Below are 7,161 nucleotides of genomic sequence, written 5' to 3'. Positions count from 1 at the left end.
CAGTATAAAAAATGAAAAGAGTGAACCAACCACCAATGAAGAAGAAATGAAGGAGATAACTCAGAGTTATTTTGCCAAACTGTATGTCAATAAATTTGATAACCTGAAGAAAATGGATGAATATTTACAAAAATACAAGCTACCCAGATTAAAAGAAGAGGAAATAAAATACTTAACACCATTTTGGAAAACAAAATTGGAGAAACTATCAATAAACTCCCTATGAAAAAGCTTCTAGGGTTAAATGGTTTTACAAGTGAATTCTACCAAACATTTAAGGAAAATTTAATTCTTATTCTAGAGATGCTATTCAAATAAATAGGAGAAAAAAGAGTTATATCAAATTCCTTTTATGATACCAACATGATGCTGATACCTAAACCAGGCCAAATCAAAATAGACAAAATTATAAACCAATCTCCTTAATGAACATTGATACAAAAATCTTAAAAAAACTTTTACCAATGAAATTGCATCAGATTATTACTAGGTTAATATACCATAAGTAGCTAGGATAATACCAGGTGGGCAGAGATAGTCCTATATTAGGACAACACTCCACATAATTGGACATATCAACAGTAAAACCAACAGAAATCATAAGATTATCTCACTATATACTGAAAAACTTTTAATAAAAATGCAACATTTATGCTTATTCAAACATTAAAAAGTTTAGAAGTAAATGGAGTTTTCCTTAAAATAATTAGTATCTGCAAAGCCATCAACAAATAAAATTTGTAGAGGGTACAAACTAGGAATATTTCCAATAAGATCAGGAGTGAAACAAGGATACTCATTATCATCATTACTATTCAATTCAATATAGTATTAGAAATGCTAGCTTTAGCAATAAGAGAAGAAAAAGAAATTGAGGGAATCAGAATTGGCAATGAGAAATTTCAGTCTTTGCAGATGATATGATGGTATACTTAGAGAACAAGAGCACAAGAAAATCTTAAAACTCCTTGAAACTATAAATACAGTAAAGTAGTTGGATATAAAAAAGTCTCATAAATCAATAGCATTTCTATATTTGAACAACAAAGCTCAAAAGCAAGAGATAGAAAGTGAAATTTGATTTAAATTAACTGTAGAGAAAATTAAATACTTGGTAATCTACCTCCTGAGACAAACCCAGAAACTTGTATGAATACAATTACAAAGCACTTCTTATCCAAATAAAGTCACATCCAAATAATTGGGGAAAATTGTCAATTGCTCATGGTTAGGTCGAGTTAACATAATAAAAATAACAATTCTTCCCAAATTAAATTACTTATTCAATGTCATATCAATCAAACTACCAAAGAATTATTTTACTGAACTAGAGAAAAGAGTAACAACATTCATCTGGAGCAATAAAAGGTTAAGAATAGAAAGGGAACTGAACAAAAAAAATGTAAAAGACGGAGGCCTAGCAGTCATTAAATCTGCCTGATACTGGCTAAGAAATATAGTAATGCATCAGTGTATTAAGATAGGTTCAAAAGAAAGAGTAATAAATGACTACATAAATCAACTGACAAATCCAAAGACATTAGCTTCTGGGATAAGAATTCACTATCTGACATAAATTATTGGAGGAATTGGAAAATAGTATGGTGTAAACTAAACATAGATTCACATTACCAAAATAAAGTCAAATTGGGTACAAGATTTAGACCAAAGGCATGGCACTCTACATAAATTGATAGACTAAGAATTATTCTCCTGCGAGATCTATGGAAAGGAGACAAATTAATGATAAAACAAGCAATAGAGTATATTATAAACTGTAAAATGAACCATTTTGCCTTTTTTAAATTAAAAAGGGTTTTGCACTAATAAAATCAATGTTGCCAAAATTAAAAGGAAAGCAGAAATCTAGGAAACAATCTTCACACCTAGGAGTTCTGATAAAGGTCTTATTTCTAAAAGAATTACATCAGATTCATAAAGTTTCAAGTCATTCCCCAATTGAATAATAGTCAAAGGTTATGAATAGAAACTTTTCAAATGAAGAAATTAAAGCTATTTATAATCATATGAAAATATGTTCCACCTCATTATTGGTTAAAGAAATGCTAATTAGAACATCTATGAAGTATCACCTCACACCCATCAGATTATCTCAGATGACAAAAAGGGAAAATGTTGGAGAGGCTGTGGGAGAATTGAAACATTAATTGATATCTGATGAAGCTGTGAACTGATCCAACCACTCTGAAGAACAATACGAAACTAAGCCCAATGTGCAATAAAACTGTTTATACACTTTGACCCAGCAATTGCAATTCTAGGATTATTTATATTCATAAGAAATAATAAAAAATAGAGTCCCACATGTTCCAAAATATTCATAGCAGTTCTTTTTGTAGTGGCAATGAATCTGAAGATGAGGGAATGCCCATCAATTGTGGAATAGTTAAACAGATTATGGTATTTGAAAAGGTTCTAATGCTGATCAAAGGGAACAAAAGTAAGTGACCAATGAACACATTAATAACAACATTGTGAGATGATCAATTTTGATGGATGCAGCTGTTTTCAGCAACACAGAGAGCTTGGATGACTCTATTAGCCTGGCTATGGTCAATAGTATCCTCCCCCAGAGAAATTAAGCAAAGAAGGAATTTAATATTTAAATAATCCTCTTTTAAGAAACAAAATTGAAGAAACCATAACTGAGTGCCTTAAAAAAAGACATTCCTAGGGTCAGGAGTCATATCAAAAATTTAAAAATAACTCATTCCAATACTTTAAAAACTAATTGGAAAGATAGGGAAAAAAACATGATAAAACAAAAAGTCCTGCAGAATCCAATGAATACTACATTCACTTTTTTTTAAGAATTTTTTTTTTATTTAAGGGCAATGGGGTTAAGTGAATTGCCCAAGGTCACACAGCTAGGCGATTATTAAGTGTCTGAGACCAGATTTGAACTCAGGACCTCCTCCAGGGCCAGTGCCACCTTGCTGCCCCCTACATTCACTTTAAAAAACATATCTCTTATGCATTTCTTTCCCTTAATCTTAATTCTTCATACCAAAAATAACTAACCTGCAAATATGCTTAACACAAATGTGCAAGTACAGCATTAATCTGACTGTTCACCACTAAGGGTAGGGAGTTGGGAAGATAGAGTGGGAGGAAATTTTGTTACTTAAAAATATGCTTATGCCTATGGATAAATGTTGAACAGTTTCATAATATGTATTAGGAAAAATAAAATATCAATTAAAAAAAGAATGATTTGATGATGTTTCTCAAAAATGTATGGAGTCTTCTTGTGTATTCAATTTCATTTGTATATCATATGCTTATGTCCCTTCCCAATATTATTTTATTAATCCTTATTTTTATTTATTTATTGTTTTATTTTTCCTGCAAATTTTTTCCTCTTCTTTTCTCCTGTCTTTTCTTATATCTTCCTTCATTTCTGTGATTTGAATTTAGCTCTTCATGACTGTGGCCAGTGATCATCCCACTGTACCACATAGTGACCCAAAGAGATAGATTTAGGTAGATCTTTCCTTATATGCTTTAGAGAATTAAGCTGAAAAATGAAATATTCAGAAGTGAAGGATAATACATGAATTAATATATTTGTCACAAATTTTGAAGAACTTTTTCTTTCAATTTTCTTACATTTAAAAATTGTAGCTTATATGTATAAGAAATATTTATTGGAATTCATTGTGATGTACAAAATATATAACCAAAAGAAAAAAGAATGAGTTGAATCAACATCATTACAAATATGAGAGACAAAATTTTGGCAAAGGAATTGTATAAAATTATTCAGGCAAGTTTTATTCCAATATGGGATATAGCCAAAAGATTCTAAATATTCATTTCTGGCAAATATTTAAACATTTTAAAGGCAATGAAATTTAATTCTGGTTGGCTTAGGGAGAAATTTGCATGATTATTGATTACTAGAGGAGAGGCAAGCAAGTAATATTATCAAGTGTGTTAACTACAAAGGACGCACAAACATTTTTTTGTGTCAGAAAATAATTTTAGTAGGACTTCACCCCCAACTTCCCAATTAATTAAAAGCATTGGAATGAGTTATTTTTGAATTGCATTCCTAGGAATGTTTTTTAAGGGCACTCAGTTATGGTTTGTTCAATTTTGTTTCTTAAAATGGGATTATTTAAATATTCAATTCCCTCTTTGCTTAATCTTGGCAATTTTTATTTGTAAATGCTCATCCTTTTTATTTAGATTGGTGAAATTATTGGCAAATACTTGACCAAAATAACTCCTAATAATTGTTTAATTTCATATACTTTAGAAGTAAATATATCTTCATTTTTATATTAGCAATTTGATTTTATTTTTTAAACAAAATTCATGAATGGTTTATTTTTTATCTAAAATTTTTATCTAGTTTTATTTATGAGTTCAATGGTTTTCTTAGTTGCAATTGGGGGGGGGGGGTTAAAAGCACATTTATTGATAGTTCAACATGAGAAACCTCATCTTACTTTCTTATCCCATCATCTCCAGTTTGTCCAACTAAATAAAGATAAGACTCTCAATAGGAAAAGATGAAAGAATGCAAGGAGAAGAAGACATTCTAGTGAAAAGAAGACTAAAGACAACTCTAAAATATGCTTTGAGGACCTTTGAGAACATTACAAGCTGAGATTTAACTTGTTTTACTTTTTAAGGAGTTGTGTCTAAGTATCCTTTTCAAATGCTAATTGATTGGTATCTTGATTGGACCCTTCCCACTCATCCCTATTAGTTAATTTAATCAAAGGGGATTAATATGAAATTTGGGAATTTATGGTTATTTGTTACAGAAATATAAGTTTAAACTCATTCACTTTTACACTTTACCATTTTGGTGAAAGTGATACCGTAGTATCAAATGCAGATCAGTTAAAAAAAGTGTGTGAAGATTTAGGGTCTCCTAGAGCAGAACAGCATATCTTGAAACAAAAGCACTATGATGTTTAGGGTTTAGGATTGTCAGGAAATATGGGAAGAACGTGTAAAGTCTACAATAGGTCCTACAGATAGATGATGCATTGATGAGTCAAAAAGGAGGTCTTCAGTGAGTGAACCTTAGAAATAAGAGGGACTTGAGGGGAAACAAAAAGTGAGGGAAGGGGTCCTTGCAGCAGTTCCCAGATCTATTCTTCTGGAAACATCTGATGACTATGACTTCTGGAAACATTAATTCTTCTGGAAACCCCCCAATGTCCTCTTTTGGTCCAGTTCTGATCTCAAAGTTACTTGGTTACTTAGAAAAGAAAAGAACAGGTTGACACACTTTTTTCCATGCAAAATAATCAAGTCAAAACTTATATTTTTTATTATTAGATAAAGAATTTTGCAATCTTTTGGACCAAGAAATTTACAATTTTGGTTGGTCAATTATGTTGATATACACAAAAAACTCAGTTACAAATAGAAATTTAAAATCTAATTTTATATTTGTAATTATCTATTTCTCTCACGTGGAGGATGAGATTCCAATAACTTAATAGGACTTCTTTCCTGAGAATAGGGATTCTAGTGCAAAAGTGAAAATATTAAAACATATCAGATTAGCATAAGTTGCCACAAAAGACTTAGGTTTGGTGCAAGTACAGACATCAGATAATCATTTCATAACATTACAAATTCAAAAAGTGATTTGCAATAAAACTTTGTTAAAACTATTAGCTATTCAAAATGAACTAAACTCCAAGCAAAATATGGATCTCTCTCTCTCTCTCTCTCTCTCTCTCTCTCTCTCTCTCTCTCTCTCTCTCTCTCTCTCTCTCTCTTAAAATATTTTATTTATTTATTTTGCCAACTGTATGCAATGGCGGTTTTTACCAATCACTTTTTCAAATTTTGAGTTTTATATTTTCCTCTTCTCTTTTTTCCCTCACCCCTCCCGCTGACAGAAAGTAATCTAATATCAGATCTACATTTATAATGATGCTAAATGTAGATTCATATTGATCACTTTGGGAGAGAAGAACCAAATCCAAACAGAAAAAGAAAGCATTAGACAGAAAAAATAATATAATACATAAGATAACTTTAAAGAGTTGAAAATAATAAGCTGTGGTTTTCATTTATTCTCCACAGTTCCTTCTCTGGATATAGATGGTATATTCCATTACATATCTTTTAAAATCATCTTTAATCATAGTAAAATAATTTTGAAATAAACTAGTCCAACATAATTGATCTTCATTACATGTTAGTATGCATAATGTTCTTCTGGTTCTCCTCATTTCATTCTGCATCAATACAAGAAAGTCTTTCTAGGTTTTTCTGAAATAATAACCATGATGACTTTTAATGGAACAATAGTGTTCTATCACATAGATATATGACAATTTGTTCAGCCATTCCCCAATTGATGAATATCCCTTCAATCTCCAATTCTTTGCCACTACAAAAAGAGTTGCTATGAATAAATTTGTACATGTGTTTTTTATTCTTTATCTTGATCTCAGAATACAGAAGCAGTAGTGGTATTGCTGGATCAAAGGGTATGCAAATTTTATTGCCCTATCAGCATAATTCCAAATTGCTCTCCAGAGAAGTTGGATCAGTTCTACCAATAATGCATTAGTGTTCAGATTTCCTATATTCCCTCCATCACTAATCATTATCATTCCTGGTCATATTGGCCAATCTAGGAGGTGTGAGGTATTACCTCAGGCATGCTGAAATTTTCATTTCTTTAATCAGTAATTATTTGTAGCAATTTTCTTTTTCCTAAAAATTGCCTTTGCTACTTCTGGCCAAGATGGTGGAGAAAAAGCCAGACCCTGTGCTATGATCTCCTGGCTTTCCATTAGAACTAATATGAATCACATCTCTTTACATAAATTTGATTGACAAAATCCAGAAAAAGAAGCTAGGAAAGAACATATCCCAGGAAGGTCTATTTCAAAGGAATGTGGATGAGCCAAGGGCAGAGAGCAGAGAGGCAGCCCAGGGGTGGGAGGGTGAAGCCCAAGCACCAACCTAAGCCATGGAGGCTTTGGCTATAAGAGCAGCGGGACAGTGGTGCTCCAGTGAGTCTGGAGGGGAAGTTCAAGCACAGAGAGTTGCAGAGTGTGGTTAGACATTGACCTGCTCTGCTTGGCTGATCTGGAGGATGAGGGCCACAGGCCCTTTACTTTCAGCAGAGTCATCTTTCCAGAACAAACATAGTAA

This window comes from Macrotis lagotis, chromosome 3, assembly GCF_037893015.1.
Source record: "Macrotis lagotis isolate mMagLag1 chromosome 3, bilby.v1.9.chrom.fasta, whole genome shotgun sequence".
NCBI classification, from domain to species: Eukaryota; Metazoa; Chordata; class Mammalia; order Peramelemorphia; family Peramelidae; genus Macrotis; species Macrotis lagotis.
This window is presented reverse-complemented; position numbering follows the sequence as displayed.